The sequence below is a fragment of the Pleurodeles waltl genome, chromosome 2_2, assembly GCF_031143425.1.
Source record: "Pleurodeles waltl isolate 20211129_DDA chromosome 2_2, aPleWal1.hap1.20221129, whole genome shotgun sequence".
In the NCBI taxonomy this organism is placed as follows: domain Eukaryota; kingdom Metazoa; phylum Chordata; class Amphibia; order Caudata; family Salamandridae; genus Pleurodeles; species Pleurodeles waltl.
The window spans coordinates 1,155,571,644-1,155,588,370 of NC_090439.1; the positions used below are offsets into that span (position 1 = coordinate 1,155,571,644).

General features: G+C 48.4%; 1 protein-coding gene across 2 annotated transcripts in view; it reads right to left on the bottom strand.

Moving 5' to 3' along the window:
• Nucleotides 1–2,880: 2,880 nt before the first annotated feature.
• Nucleotides 2,881–16,727, bottom strand: part of LOC138274931 (uncharacterized) — a 779,592-nt gene continuing 765,745 nt past the window's right edge. For both annotated transcript variants that reach the window (XM_069219061.1, XM_069219055.1), the window contains one exon: nucleotides 2,881–4,171. The gene's annotated coding sequence lies outside the window, so the exon portion shown is untranslated. The remainder of the gene's footprint in view (nucleotides 4,172–16,727) is intronic.

The window sequence follows — 16,727 nt, forward strand, 5'->3', positions numbered from 1 at the left end:
ATCCATTGCACCCTGGAGGCTCTACCATGGACCCCCAGTACTGCCAAACCAGCTCTCTGAGGTTTCCACTGCAGCCCCAGCTGCTACCACCTCACAGACAGGTGTCTGCCCTCCTGGGGATTAAGCAGTTCAATCCCAGGAAGGCAGATCAATGTATTTCCTTTAGGAGAGGGGTGTTACACCCTCTCCCATTGGAAATAGGTGTTACAGGCATGGGAGGGGTATCCTCCCAGAGCCTCTGGAAATGCTTTGAAGGGCACAAATGGTGCCCTTCATGCATAACCCAGTCTACACCAGTTCAGAGACCCCCAGTTCCTGCTCTAGTGTGAAACTGGACAAAGGAAAGGGGAGTGACCACTCCCCTGTTCATCACCACCCCAGGGGTGGTGCCCAGAACTCCTACAGAGTGTCCATGCCATTAACCATCTTGGATTCCAAGGTGTGGGGACCCTCTGGAGACCTCTGAGTGGCTAGTGCCACCAGGTGACATCAGAGACCCTTCCTGATAGGTGCATACCTGGGAAGGTAGCCAATTCCCCTCTCAGGGCTATTTAGGGCCTCTCCTCTGGGTGTTTCCTCAGATTCGGTTTGCAAGATTCCTACAGGACTGACCATTGAATCAACCGAGAAAGCTCTAGGATCCACTGTAACTGCAACAAAGTATTCAGGGCGACTCCTGTGACCTGCAACTTCAGCTCCAGCCAGCATTTGCAACAGTTTCCAAGGTGTGCACGCTCCGAGGACTGCCTGTCTTCACCCTGCACCAGAAGATCCCAAGAAATTTCCCGTGGAGAGACGGAGTCACTTCCCTGCTTCTGCAGGCACCCTTCTGCGATGACAACCGTTACTCTGGGACTCCTATCCTGATGTGAGCATGCTCTCTGGAACACAGGTGGTGGATCGAAGTGACCCAGACTGTCCAAATGTCCAGTTGTCCAAATTTGGTGGAGGTAAGAACTTGCCTCCCCGTGCTGTGACAGTACCCCTATGCACTGTGTCTTCTGCAGCTCCTTGGGCTTGTGTGCACTTGTCTCAAGAATCCATTGTGTACAGCGTAGCCCAGGTCTCTAGCACTCCATCCTGCGACGTACAGCTCCCTGAGTTGTTCTCCAGCGGCGTGGGACCTTCCAGTGTAGTGCTCCGACAACTGCACTTTGCATCTTCTTTGTCCCCGTGTCTCGTCAGTCTGGGTTGAGATCCCCAGGTCCCTCCTGGATCCAGGCAGCTTCTTTTTTACACAAACCGCGTACTTGCTTTAACCAAGGCTTGTTGGCGGATTCCAGTGACGCAAACAGCCTGCATCCAACAACTCAACGTGGGGCATCTCCTGTACCATGCAGGAACCCACAGCCATCTTCTTTGGTGCTCTTTTGTACTTTTCTTCTGACATCGACTTCTGGACTTGGTCTCCTCTCTCCACATGTCTTCAGGTCCAGGAATCCATTGTTTGTTGCTTGCAGTCTTGCTTGGTTCTTGCAAAATCCTTTTTCACGACTTGTAGTGTGTCCTGAGGAAACTTGCTGCACTTTACTCCTGCTTTCCTGGGCTTTGGGGTAGAGTACTTTACTTACCTTTGGTGTTTTCCTACACTCCCAGCGGCCCTCTACACACTACACGTGCCACAGGAGGAATTCGTCATTCGCATTCCACTATTTTAGTATATGGTTTGTGTTGCCCCTAGGCCCATTGCAATCTATTGTATTTTCTACTGTTTGCACTATTCTATTACTGTTTACTTACCTGGTTTTGGTTACTAGTGTATATATTGTGTATAATACTTACCTCCAGAAGCAGTATTGCCTCTAAGATATTTTTGGACTTGTGTCACTAAAATAAAGTACCTTTATTTTTGGTAACACTGAGTATTGTCTTTTATTGTGTATTGTGTAACTATAAGTGGTATTGCAGGTGCTTTGTGTGTCTCCTAGTTCAGCCTAAGCTGCTCTGCTATAGCTACCTCTAGACAGCCTAAGCTGCTAGAACTCTCCTACATTTCACTAATAAGGGATAATGGAACTGGTATAAGGTGTAAATACCTTAGGTACCCACTACAAACTAGGCCAGTCTCCTACATTGACTCTGTTGGGGTTGGAGAACGTCTATGTCGCTTACCATTTCTATGTTTGTCATGTTGAAGCCAGGGACTCAGGTAACCTCCAACATGGCTGTGATCCTCATTTCTTTTATCCCTGTTCCTGAAGAGCTTCGCTTCCTGCTACTTGATGGCTTTATCATGCATGCTCTGCTAGAACTCAGAGGATCTGGAGTCATGGTATGAGATAGACTCCAAAGGGAGAGGGCATCAGGGTCAGAATTAAACCTCTCAATTCCTGCAGGGTTTGAAGTCTGAAGGTTTGGTCGGAAACATGATAGCACTGCACCTATGAAAGAAATTGCTGATCTTCTGACAGAGAGGTCAAAAAACAAGCTCAATATCTGCTTTGAAGGTGCAGAAGAAAGGGAACTGACGCCATCAATGTTGCCTCCAGCCTCGACACACAGTCAATCCCACCTACTGGCAAGTAAGAGCTATAGAAAAGTTTACGGATCCAGTCTAGCATCTGCAATATTCAATAGATGAGGAATCTGCAGGTAGACATAGCCATCAGAAAAAGTTACTTTGCTGTTTGTGAACTGGAGAGCCCTTATCCTGATGTGCATTTCTCGTCTTTCATTGTAGATCTAAAAGTTGTTGTCTTGATCTGCATCGGTCCACATATGTTCTCTTCTTCCTTGCTCACCACAACAGAAGGGCAGTGAAAACCCTAATGAAGCCTGTTTCTGGTGAGACAAATTGAAACTGTTATTGCGGGAGTCATGATGTACATTTATTGTGCTTTACTCATTGTCAGGACCGAAGGAAAGCAAACACCAATAAGCTTGAAGTAAAATATTTTATTCATCAATCACAGAATGAGAGGAAATTGTTATTATTCAATAACTGAGTATACGTCTGAATTCATCTGATGTCAGCTCTAATAAAGGAAAAGAATATCTAACAGAGACTTTAATAATCAATGACAACGTGTCCAAAGGGCTATGTTATTGTGCATTATTTACCTGTGGAGTGACAAGGTCTATAATAATAGGTATTTATCAATTACAAAGAAAATTTAGGTAAAGATTATACTCTATTAATCAATTACGGAGTAAAATAAGGTTATGTTCTACTGCAATAATTATCTGTAGTGTAAAATGAGCTTTACATTAAGCCAGCTTCATCAATTACAGCGTAACACAAGGTTTACATTAAATTGTGTTCAACAGAGCCAGAGAAGATTTATATTTAACTGCGTTCATCAAACGCAGAGTAACAAGAAGTTATTCATATGTACTAATCAATCAGAAAATAGTTGAGGTTTATAAAAGTCTTTAATAATTTTGTTTTAAGTTGATTGCAGAGCATAGGTAACTCCTGAATCATCTATAGTGATCATTTAGAGAGAGTGAAGGTCTGCATTAGTATGAATTTATAAATCAAAAACATATTATTCTGTATGATCAATTATGAAGAGGAGATCTATACTGGTGTGCATCATCACTTGCTGAATTAAAGGAAAGCTATATTGTGTTTCCTTCAAATTCAGAATGAAAGAAAGTCCACATTTGATTGATATTCATACCAAACCAGAGCATTAGTATCACTCTGTATTACAAGGTGAGAGGTGGTCTATAACAATGATTAATTAACTGTGAATAGAAAGGAGGGCTAGAGTAATATTTATTAATAAATTACAGAAGAAAAGGAGAATTATAATGCCCAGAATTCGCCATTTACAAGGTGAAAGGAAGTCTATATCATTCAATAATCATTCACTACTTTTCTCTTCAATGAACTAAATTCATCAATTTGTTTATGTTAATCTGTATTAATTAATTATGACATGAGAGAAGATTTATATTAATCTGTGTTCAATTAGTGACATAGTGGGAGTAACAATTCCATTACCTGCATTCACAAAATACTGAATAACAGAGAGATCGATGTATGTCTGTGTTTATCAATTTAGGACTTTCAGGAAGTATATACTGATTGTTATTCATTCTTATAGTTAGAAACGTTTATATTGATGTTTATTCATCAATTACACATGGAGAGGCTATTTCCATTCAGGAATCAATGTCAATGTCACACAGGGAGCAAGGCAGCTGGAAACCTCTGCTTCTTCATCTAGAGGGAAACAAAAATAAACAGATATATTAGTGCATCAGAAATACCAATGCTAATTGTCTGGTCTAAAAATAAACGTGTGTTAGCTTTGCGTGAACCACCACCTCACCTCATTGGACAGTTTCTTTACCCAATATTCTCAGCTCAACAAAAGGCACCACACTGATGATTTTTACTCTAAGTCTGGACAATGTTACACGTTTGCAAATGCAGTTAATGATTTAGAATTAGCTCTATTGCTGTATTCAAGCATACATACATGATCCCTCTAGCCAGCATCATCTGCTCTACGGAAATTGGTGTCCTCTCCTACGCCGAAAACACTCAACTCATTCTCCCACTCACAGACACAACACCCAGTACCCGGATCAAGTTCAATGCCTGCATGAGTGAAATCGCCCACTGGATGAAGACCAATGGCCTGATTTAGATCTTGGCAGAGGGGAATACTCTGTCACGAATGTGAAGGATATCCCGTCCGCTGTCCCTAGATTGCTTCTTTTTCAGCCCTGGGCAGGCTGGTTTTCCTGGTGTCCAACATCAGCTGACCAATACCACGTGTATTGGTACGGTTTGACCACTGGAGGATGGAGTGCCACCAAACTGGCACACTTGCAGGGTCTGTTCTCACGGTCATCAGTGTTTTGTTGGGTCGAGCTGCAGCTTCCGGTTCGGGAGTTAGCGGCTGGTCAGTGAATTGACCCTCACTGGTTTGCTGCTTTCTTCTTGTTACAGAGCGATACCTCCACTCTGAAGGGAGTTCTTGGGTAATTTTCAAAGCCTGGAAGTCCTCTGGGGTTCTTTAGAGTTTTTCCAGTTGTCCAGTAGCTCCTCAGCAGCGATTGTCAAGTCCTGGGTGCAGCAGGCAGGGTTTGGCGCTTTTTCTTTGTGCAGTAAATCCACAGTTCTCATGCCTAGGATCTTCTTGGTGCTGGTCTTCTTTTGTCCGTCAGATCTGATTTCCTGGTCTAGGGGTGCCCACTAAATACTGTATTTAGTGAGTTTTTTAGTGGGAACCTGGTAGTGGCCAATGGTTCACCTACGATTGGGTGGCTACACCCACTAAACTGACCACTTCCTGTGGGAAGGTTCATTTCCCTATCTCTGATTGGCTATTTTCCTTCCATCCAAGATGGAAGAAAATGAAATGGAGTGCCTAATTCACAGGCAACACCTTAGTGGTGGTGCAGGCCAGGTGTAGCCACTCCTCCTACTTTGTTTGGTTTTCCTGCCATTGCCCTCACCAGAAGTGGGGGTTTGCAACAGGGGATGCCATCAGCTGCTAGCAGCAGGCCTGGGGGTCGAGTTTCAAGGGTGGTAAGCCCTTTGAAACTCACCAGCAGGGCAGTGCACATTCCTGAGGAAGGGGGTGTTAGCACTTCCACCAAGGAAGGGCATTATTCTGAAGCCCAGAGGTTCATACTTGTGTCTGGAGGTGACAGGCTGGTTGGGACCAGCCAGCAACCACACCAGGGTAGTTAGCTTTTGCAGGGGGCACCTCTAAGTTGGTACATATTATAATAAATCCAGTACTGGTACCAGTTTGGATTCATCATTCTGAGTTGTTTGATACTAAGCAACCCAGGGTTCAGAGTAGCCATCATGTAGCTGTGAAACGTGTACTGACCAGTGTCCAGCACATGCACTTAAAATGGCTGCTCTGTTTACTCACTATGTCCCAGATTTGGCAAGGGCACAGACAGGGCATATTGCTCATGCAGCTATCCTCTCACATACAATATAGTGTACCCTGCTCCCTGTCTTAGGGCTGAAAGGCCTGCCAGAGGGGTGACTTACCTATATCCCCTATAGTGCCGGGGCACACAGGCAGTGTGCCAAGTTGAGTTTGCATTTTGGTATTGCACCAGGACACTCGGCCTGCTATGGCAGTGTCGTGTGCATCTGGATGCATGGCACCAGACGGTGGCACAATCAGCTCTGCTGCCCTCAGGGGCCAACCCTTAGTACCCCACACCCTGGGTACCCAAGTACCATTTGCTAGGGACTTACAGTGGCAGCTAAAGGTGTTGTCAATTACCTTTGCATTTTTAGGGAACGAACACTGACACTGGGAACCTGGTTAGCAGGATCCCAGTGCACTCCAGTCCAAGTTGAATCCATAAGCCAGACAAAAAGTGTGTAGGGGGGTACTGTAACAAAGTGCAAGTTTGAGTTTTCTACACTGAAGTGCATGTGTTCACTCTCCTAAACATGGTTTGATTGGCATATACCTGATTGGCATATTTATGATATGACGTATACCCAGGGCCTGTAAATTAAATATTACCCATGGGCCTGGAGCACCTATAGTGCCACCCACTTAAGTGGCACCTGTAAAAGGCTGGTCTTATACCAGGTCCAGGTATCCCTTATGAGCATAGTGTAGTCAGTGTCTAGAAGCCAGGCTCACTACAGGTAGCTGTGGATGAGCAGCCAATGCTTGTCTATGAGACATGCAAAGCTCATGCAATACCACTGTAGTCACACACAGTACTTACACACCTGAAAGAAAACACCCAGTGTTACAAAAATAAAGATATTTTGGTAACCAGAAATACCACAGAGACTATACTCCCTTATGGAGTAAGTAATACACAAATTATACACAATACTATGCAGAAATGGGCATACAAACAGTTAGAAAACAGTGCAATTAGTGAAAATAGAAGATTACAATAGAGAGAAATAGCCCTAGGGGGACCACAAGCCATAAACTAAACAAGTGGAATGCAAGAGTCGGTCCCTCACCTACGTAAGTGGAGTGTGTGGAGGGGAGCTGGGAGTACTAGGAAAGCCCCAAGGTAAGTACCATAACCCACCCCAGCGACCAGGAAAGCTGGAGTAAATCACTGTAAATTCCCAAGAACACCTATTTGGAAGAGAAGAAGAATAATGCAAAGCCCTGAAGAGACTACAAGACACCAACAGTGGATTCCTGGACAAGTGGACCTGTGGAAGAAGGGGACCAAGTCCAAGAAGCACAGCAGAGTCTAAGAAGGGCAGGAGCCCCTACCCACCAGACTGGAGGTGCAAGAGATGAGTCGACAGTGAGGAAAAAGAGTCAGCACTGCAACCAAGAAGACAAAGTCGAGTTCCTGGAGGTTGCAGGTGATGCCCCACGCCAGAAGAAGGATTGCAGTCGAGTCTGCGTCTTCGGATTCCGCTAACAAGTCTTGGCACATCCAAAACCAGCAGTTAGAGGAAAGAGGAGCTGCCCGGGACCTGGAAGGATCAGGTGGACTCTACCCAGGAGGGGGAATCAGAGGGGTCCCTCAGCAACACAAAGAACCCACAGAAGCACAGGCAGCACCCACAGCAGTCCCACAGGATGGAGACAAGTAAATCGAAAAAGGGGCCCAACAGCACTACGAAAAGGGCCCCCACGCTGCTGGAGAACCACTCAGGGAGCTGTGCTTCGCAGGGTAGAGTGCTGGGGCCTGGAGATTCAAGATGCATGAAGATCCCTTGGGAAAGATGCCAACAAGCCTTGGTAGCTGCAAAGGACGCGGTGCACAGGGAAACTGTCCTGCGTGGGCAGGCAAGGGCTTACCTCCACCCAAGTTGGACAGCTGGAAGAGAGGAGTGCTGGGACCACTTCAGTCTACCACCTGTGATGCAGGATCCATGCAGCTCAGCAAGAGAGGGGATCCACGCAGCCAGTCGTCATTGCAGTTGGTGCCTGCAGAAGCAGAGGAGTAACTCCTTCATCCCAAGGGAGATTCCTTCTTCCTTCTGGTGCAGACTGAAGACAGGCTGTCTTCAGAGGATGCACGACCGGGGAAATGTTGCAGTTGCTGGAAGGAGCTGTGGATACAATGTAGCAGGAGGAGTCTTGCTTCTTTGTTGCAGCTTGCCGGGTCCTGGAGCATCCAGATGCAGTTTCTTCAGTCAGATGTCGAAGTGGAGGTTGCAAAGGAATCCTGCTGGAGTCTTGCAAACTGAATCTGATGAACCACCGAAGAGAGAGAGAGATCCTAAATAGCCCTGAATGGGGGGGTGGACACCTAGCAGGGTGACCACCTATTAGGAGAGGGCTCTGACATCACCTGCTGGCACTGGCCACTCAGATGCTTCCAGAGTTCCCTGCCAACCTTGAATCCAAGATGGCAAAACCCAGGGGCCCTCTGGAGGAGCTCTGAGCACCTCCTCTGGGGTGGCGATGGAAAGGGGAGTGGTCACTCCCCTTTCCTTAGTCCAGTTTTGTGCCAGAACAGGGACTGGGGGGTCCCTGAACTGGTGTAGACTGACTGGTTTATGCAAGGAGGGCATCAAATGTGCTCTTCAAAGCATTACCAGTGGCTTGTGGAGGCTACCCCTCCCAAGCCCTTAACACTTATTTCCAAAGGGAGAGGGTGTAACACCCCTTTCCCAAAGGAAATCCTTTATTCTGCCTTCTTGGGCTTGGGCTTCTCAAGCAACTGGAGGGCAGAAAGCTGTCTGCGAGGTGGCAGCAGCTTGGACCCAGAAGGCTGTAATGGCAATACTGGGGGTCCTTTAACAAGACCCTAGAGTGCATGGAATCGTACAACCAATGCTAGCAAAAACATTGGGGTATGATCCCAACATGTTTGATACCAAACATGCCTAGATACAGAGTTACCATTATGTAGCTGGGCATAGGTATTGACCTATGTCCTGTACATGCATAAAATGGTGTCCCAGCACTCATGAAGTCTGGGAAAATGGGCCTGGAGTTCATGGGGGCACTTCTGCTAGTGCAGGGGTGCCTTCGCACACATGTACTTTGCACCCTGCCCTCTGGGCTAGAAGGCCTGCCATAGGGGTGACTTATAAGTGGCCTGGTGTAGTGAAAAGTGGCAGTACAAGGGTGCTTGCACCTTTTCACGAAGGCTGCAATGGCAGTCCTGCAGAACCCTTTCCTTGGGATCCCTATGGGTGGCAAAATATATGCTTCAGCCCATAGGGATCCCCTGGAACCCCAATGCCCTGGGTACCTAGGTACCATCTACTAGGGACTTATAATGGGGCACCAGTGTGCCAATTGTGGGATGAAATACAGAGTTTTAGGAGAGAAAGCATACTCAGGCCCTCATTCCAACCCTGGCGGTTTGAAACCGCCAGGGTGGAGGGCAACGGAAGCACCGCCAACAGGCTGGCGGTGCTTCCAGGGCTATTCTGACCGCGGCGGGAAAGCCGCGGTCAGAAAAGGGGAACCGGCGGTTTCCCGCCGGTTTTCCCGCCGGTTTTCCCGTGGCCCAGGGAATCCTCCATGGCGGCGCTGCTTGCAGCGCTGCCATGGGGATTCCGACCCCCTTCCCGCCAGCCTGTTCCTGGCGGTAAAACCCGCCAGGAACAGGATGGCGGGAAAGGGTGTCATGGGGCCCCTGGGGGCCCCTGCACTGCCCATGCCACTGGCATGGGCAGTGCAGGGGCCCCCTAACAGGGCCCCACCATGATTTTCACTGTCTGCTATGCAGACAGTGAAAATCGCGACGGGTGCTACTGCACCCGTCGCACCCCTGCAACTCCGCCGGCTCCATTCGGAGCCGGCTTCGTCGTTGCAGGGGCTTTGACGCTGGGCCGGCGTGCGATCTTCTGGAGATCGCCCGCCGGCCCAGCGGGAAAGTCAAAATTACCCCTGCGGTCATTTGACCGCGGTGCGGTCTTTGGGCGGTTTCCGCCCGCCGGACGGCACCCACCGCCCGCCGGACTCGGAATTAGCCTCTCAGTGTGTTCCTGGTTAGCAGGATCCCAGTGAACACAGTCAAACACACTGACATCAGGCAGAAAAAAGGGGTACCCATACCAAGAAAGATGGTACTTTCCTACAGCACTTTAAAACATGTCCCAGGCCTACCACTGCAGCCTGAAGGAAGTGTCCCACTGCCATGTCGACTTGTCATTTAATGCCCTTGCCAAGCATTAAACTCCCCTTTTATTACTAATAGGTCACCCCTAAGGTAGGCCCTAAGTAGCCCATAGGGCAGGGTGCTGTGTAATTAAATGTTAGGAAATGTAATTTTTAGTTTTACATGTCCTAGTAGTGAAAAACTCCCAAATTCATTGTATCACCAATGAGAGGCAACCACTTCCCACAGGGTAACTTTGGGAATTCCTTATTAAAATTAAAAAGTTGTCATTCTCAAATCAGAGGTGGTAGATATATCATGTTTGGTACCTATGAACTTGTAATGATAAACCCTCTTAAATCCTAAAGTCAGATTTATCATCATAAGTTTGAAAATGCCACTTTTAAAATATTTATCTTTTCCTGCCCATAGCCCCCTTTGCCTGTAACCTGCCTTAGGTCACATGACTGGGTGAAACTGACAGTAGGGACTTTCTGAATTCACCCCAGACAGTCACACAATGGGGGGATTAGCGGAACTCAAGTGGTTCATTAACTGACTAGATGGGGTGGTGGAGCTATCCACAGCCCCACTTGCACCTGAATATGCTGGGCTCTGCCACCACACAATAGGCTTAACAAACCTGTATTGTCAGTGCAGCCACCTGGGAGCCACAGAAGGGGAAGCAGGACATTTTGAAAAAAGCTTCAGAGAACCCTTCTGTAAACTTGTCCCAACTTCTAGAAGAAGGGCATCACAGCATAAAAAGAACACTCTCAGACCTGCTCCTCAGTTCACTACTGAACCTATGGATGGACTCTCAGAGGATTGCCTACTGCTGTGCACTCTGCCAGACTTCTGCTGTACCTGGAAGGACTCCTTTATGCTTGGTGGCTGCTTGGGACCTTTAGAGACCACCCCTGCTGCAGAGCCTTGCATCACCACCTACATCCAGGGATCCAGACATGACTAGGTCTAGTTCAGCTGGACCACATGGACATAACAGACTCCCACCATCTGAAACCGTCACGTGGACGCACCATGAGTGAGTCTGTTGTGTAGCCATTTTTTAGTTATAGCTCCATGCACGTTATTTTAAACCACTAGGCCGCTGTGCACTTTAACCTAGTGTAGGAGGCTGGCCTGGCTTATAGTGGGGACCTTGTGGTACTTACACATTGTGCCAGGTCCACTTATCCCTTATTAGTAGATTAGAGGTGTTCTAGCAGCTTAGGCTGATAGAGGTAGCTATAGCAGAGCAGCTTAGGCTGAACTAGGAGACATGCAAAGCTCCTACGAAACCACTTATATCGCTTAGCACTATATCATAAGAAACACAGTACTCAGAGTTACTAAAAATAAAGGTACTTTATTTTAGTGTCAATATGCCAAAAGTATCTCCGAGGATATACTCCCTTAGGAGGTAAGTAATATACACAAAATATACACAAGCATACCAAATCAGGTAAGTAAACAGTTAGAAAAGTAGTGCAAACACTGTAGAACACAATAGAATGCAATAGGAGAGAATAGGCCTAGGGGCAACACACACCATATACTCCAAAAGTGAAATGCGAACCACGAATGGACCCCAGGCCTAGTATAGTATGTAGAGGGTCACTGGGAGTGTAAGAAAACGCTAAGGGTGTCCAAGATACCCCACCCCAACTAAAGTTACCCTACTACCCCAGAAAGACAGTAACGTTGAGATAGGGGATTCTGCGAGGACAACAACTGACTGCAAAGCACTGAAGATGGATTCCTGGACCTGAGGACCTGTAAAGGAAGGGGACCAAGTCCAAGAGTGATGCAAGTGTCCAGGGAGGGCAGGAGCCCACTAAACCCCGGATGAAGGTGCAAAAGGGCTGCCTCCGGGTGGAAGAAGCCGAAGATTCTGCAACAACGGAAGGTGCCAGGAACTTCTCCTTTGGTCAGAAGATGTCCCACGGCGTACTGGAGGATGCAGAGTGGTTTCCACCCAGCAAGACCACAAACAAGCCTTGCTAGCTGCAAGAGTCGCGGTTGAAGGTTTTGGGTGCTGCCAGGGCCCAGGAAGGACGTGGAGGTCGCCCCTTGGAGGAGGAGACAGAGGGGGCACTCAGCAACACGGAGAGCCCACGCAGCAGCAGGCAGCACCTGCAGAAGCACCTGAACAGGCGTTCAGAAGATGTGAGCACGACGATCAACTCAGCACAACAAAAGGGAGTCCCACGAAGTAGGAGTCCAACTCAGCGAGTTGGGCAATGCAGGAAGGAGTGCTGTGGACCTAGGCTAGGCTGTGCACCAAGGAAGTCTTGCAAGAGTGCACAGAAGCCCTAGCAGCTGCAGTTCATGCAGTACACAGGATTACTGTCTGGCGTGGGAAGGCAAGGACTTACCTCCACCAAATTTGGACAGAAGGGCCAATGGACTGTCAGGGACACTTGGGCCCAGCTCCTGTGTTCCAGGAACCAAGCTCGTCAGGATGAGAGGGGACCCAGAGGACCGTTGATGCAGAAGTTTGGTGCCTGCATTGGCAGGGGGAAGATTCCGTCGACCCACAGAAGATTTGTTTTTGGCTTCCAGTGCAGGGTGAAGGCAGACAGCCTTCAGAGCATGCACCACCAGGAAACAGTCGAGCAAGCCGGCAGGATGAGGCGCTACAATGTTGCTGGTAGTCTTCTTGCTACTTTGTTATGGTTTTGCAGGCTTCCTGGAGCAGTCAGCAGTCGATCCTTGGCAGAAGTCGAAGAGGGAAGTGCAGGGGAACTCTGGTGAGCTCTTGCATTCATTATCTGGTGAGATACCCACAGGAGAGACCCTAAATAGCCCTCAGAGGAGGAATGGCTACAGAGAAAGGTAAGCAACTATCAGGAGGAGTCTCTTATGTCACCTGCTGGCTCTGGCCACTCAGAGCTGTCCATTGTGCCCTCACACCTCTGCATCCAAGATGGCAGAGGTCTGGGACACAATGGAGGAGCTCTGGGCACCTCCCTTGGGAGGTGCTGGTCAGGGGAGTGGTCACTCCCCTTTCCTTGGTCCAGTTGCGTTCCAGAGCAGGGCTGGGGGGGATCCCTGAACCTGTGTAGACTGGCTTATGCAAGGAGGGCACCATCTATGCCCTTTAAAGCATTTCCAGAGGATAGGAGAGGCTACTCCTGTCAGGCCCTTCACACCTACTGTATTTCCAAAGGGAGAGGGTGTAACACCCTCTCTCAGAGGAAATCCTTTGTTCTGCCTTCCTGGGACTGGGCAGCCCAGGCCCCAGAGGGGCAGAAACCTGTCTGAGGGTTGGCAGCAGCTGTAGCTGCAGAGAAAACCCCAGAAAGTTAATTTTTGCAGTACCCGGGCTCTATGCTGGAGACCCGGGGATGCATGGAATTGTCTCCCCAATACCAGAATGGTACTGGGGTGACAATTCCATGATCCTAGACATGTTACATGGCCATGTTCGGAGTTACCATGGTGACGCTACATATAGGTATTGACCTATATGTAGTGCACAGGTGTAATGGTGTCCCCTCAATCACAAAGTCTGGGGAAATTGCCCTGAACAGTGTGGGTTCACCTTGGCTAGTGCCAGGGTGCCCTCACACTTAGTAACTTTGCACCTAACCTTCACTAAGTGAAGGTGAGAGATATAGGTGACTTATAAGTTACTTAAGTGCAGTGTAAAATGGCTGTGAAATAACGTGGACGTTATTTCACTCAGGCTGCAGTGGCAGTCCTGTGTAAGAATTGTCTGAGCACCATATGGGTGGCAAAAGAAATGTTGCAGCCCATAGAAATCTCCTGGAACCCCAATACCCTGGGTACCTAGGTACCATATACTAGGGAATTATAAGGGTGTTCCAGTGTGCCAATCAGAATTGGTGAAAATGGTCACTAGTCTGTAGTGACAATTTAAAAAGCAGAGAGAGCATAAACACTGAGGTTCTGGTTAGCAGAGTCTCAGTGATACAGTTAGGCACCACACAGGGAACACATATAGGCAACAAAGCAAGAAGACTGGGGTCCTGGCTAGCAGGATCCCAGTGACACAGGCAAAAACAAACTGACATTCCAGTAAAAATGAGGGTAACATGCCAGGCAAGATGGTACTTTCCTCCAACCAACAACCCAATTTCACAGATTAGTGTTCAGCGGTGGGATCAGGACGTGTTTTTTTGCAGTATCATACAATGATAGGTGTTACACAAAATTCCCAGATAAATAATTTGGCATCAGGACTGACTTTTTAAATTCTACTTAGTTTCCATTGACTGGTCTTGTTTTTTTACCAAATTTAACGGACCCTACCTTCCTCTACTACCACGGAGATGGATCTGATCAATTTTAACAGCCTCAATGAGGCTGAGCTGCAAAAGCTCTGCAAGAAGAGGAAGCTAAATGTGGGCAAGAAGGCTTCCAAGGTAGACCTACAGATAGCCCTCTGGGCCTATGAGGAGGTCAAGTGGCTGCAAACAGCAGCAGAGGAGGATGACCTAGCATGGGACCTGGGAGTGGATGAGGAAGAGGACCAAGGCCCTCAGGAGAACCAAGGTTTTCAGTAGGAACATCTCTACCCCAGGAAGAGAATCAGGATATCTGGGATGGGGCAGGGAGCAGTGTGTCTCCCAGAGGCCTGTCTCAAGTGGAGCTAGAGGACAGGAGGAGAAGAAGAAGCTGAAGCTGGAGCTGGAGCTGGAACCGGCCAGATTAAGGGTGGGGGGGATCATTCTGGCTTATGAACTGAGCATGAAGGAGCTGGACATTCAAGCCAAGCAAGCAGAGTCAGTCAGCAATGGTAGTAGCGAATCAGCAGTCTCTACTGGAGAGGTGAGGGTCCCCATTCCCAAAGATCTAGTGCCCAGTTATGGAGTAGGGGATGATATAGATAAGTGGTTTTCACCCTATGAGGTATTAATGAGGGCCCATAAGGTTCCAGAGGACCACTGGGGGTTGTTGCTTGTGGAAATGTAGGCCTCCAGTGGAGTGCTCAGGTGGGGAGGGACACACTCCTGACTCTAGAGGTAGAGGACCAGAGTAGGTATACCCCCATGAAGGCAATTCTTTCTAAGTTTGGGTTGATCCCTGAAAAGTATAGCCAGAGATTCAGGGACAGCCACAAACTTCCCAACTAGACTTGGGTGGACTCTCAGGATTATGCTAGCAAGGCACTGAAGAGCTGGGTGAGCAGGAGCAAGATAAATGATTTAAATGGGCTGTAACAACCTGATTCTGAAGGAGCACATGCTCAACAGTTGTTTTATTGATCTGCGCCAGCACCTGGTAGACTGCAAGCTGACAGACCCCAAGAAGCTTGCTGAGGAGCCTGACCTCAGGGCGAGCACCAGAGTGTCTAAAAAGGCATCTGAGGGGACTCCCAAAAGGGTGTTCAGAATTCCCACCAAAAGAAAGAGAAGGGAGATAAAAAGAGATAGTCCTCTCAAGGCCCGAACATAATTCTCAAGGGAAAGGGTTCCCATCCCAATCCGGCCATCACAAGAAGGGCTTCTCAGGTAAAAACAAATCTGACTCCAAGTGATATGAGTGTAAGAGTATGGGCACTACAAGGGTGACACAAGTGTCCCAAGAGAGCACAGCCTCCCACTCGAGGGAAACCCCCAGGGTTGGCAAGTGTAGTGTTTGGGGAGGAGATGGCCACAGTCAGTAAGGGGGAAGGCAGTGAGCTTACACTAGTGTCACTGGGTGATAGTATAGGCTGTGGGTCACCATCAATAGACAGAGGCTGGAGCCTCTGTGGGACACCAGGGCCAACATGACTACAGCAAGGTGTCATCTGTTGTCCTCATAGCAAGTCATTCCCAATACATTCCACAAGGTTGTAGTAGCAGACAACCAGGAGAACCACTACCCTGTGGCTGTAGTTCCCTTTGAGTAGGGGGTCTCAAGTCTTCTGAAAGTTGTTGTGAGCCCTGCCATACCTTTAGACTGTCTACTAGGAAATTACCTGGAGCACACCGCATGGAAGGAAGTGGAGCTTAGGTCCCACCTGGGAATGTTGGGGTTGCCTGAGTGGGATTATGTGACCACCAGGTCCATGACTGCCCAGAAAGGGAGTCAAAAGGGTCTGGAGCCTGGAAAATGGCCCAGACAACTGCCAGAACATGGAAGGGCAGGGGTGTGTGGAAAACCAGCCCCTGCTCTCCCAGAGAAGATGGATGGGACGCCAGAGGAGACAGCCCCAGAACCCATTGAGGAGGACATTGCTTCCCTTGGCGGCCTGTCTGACCTAGTTGGATGGCAAGCAGAAGGGGGACCCACCAGGGAGGAGTTGTGTCAAGCACAGAGTTCCCAACCCTGGAGGACATGAGGTGGCAAGCTGAAGCCCAGGCAGCTGGTAAAACCTCTGGAGATCACAGCATTTATTGGGAGAATTACCTCCTGTACAGTCAAACCAAGGCACATTTGCACGGGGCAATAACAGCTCTTGTTGTTCCGTAATGCTACAGAGCTTTTCTACTGACGTTAGCCCATGAGATTCCCCTGGCAGGACATCTTAGGCAGGACAAGACCTTTGTCAGACTTGCCCCCCACTGTTACTGGCCCAGGATGAAGGTGTCCTCAGATGCATTCTACAGGACTTATGTGACCTGCCAGCCCAGTAGGAAGTCAGGGTAGAAATGCTGAAAGCTCCCCTGCATTCTGTACCTGTCATTGACACCCCCTTTGAAAGGGTGGGCATTGACATCACTGGGCCCCTGGGCCCTAAGACAGCCTCTCTGGCAACAGGTTTATCCTGGTCTTGGTGGACCATGCTACAA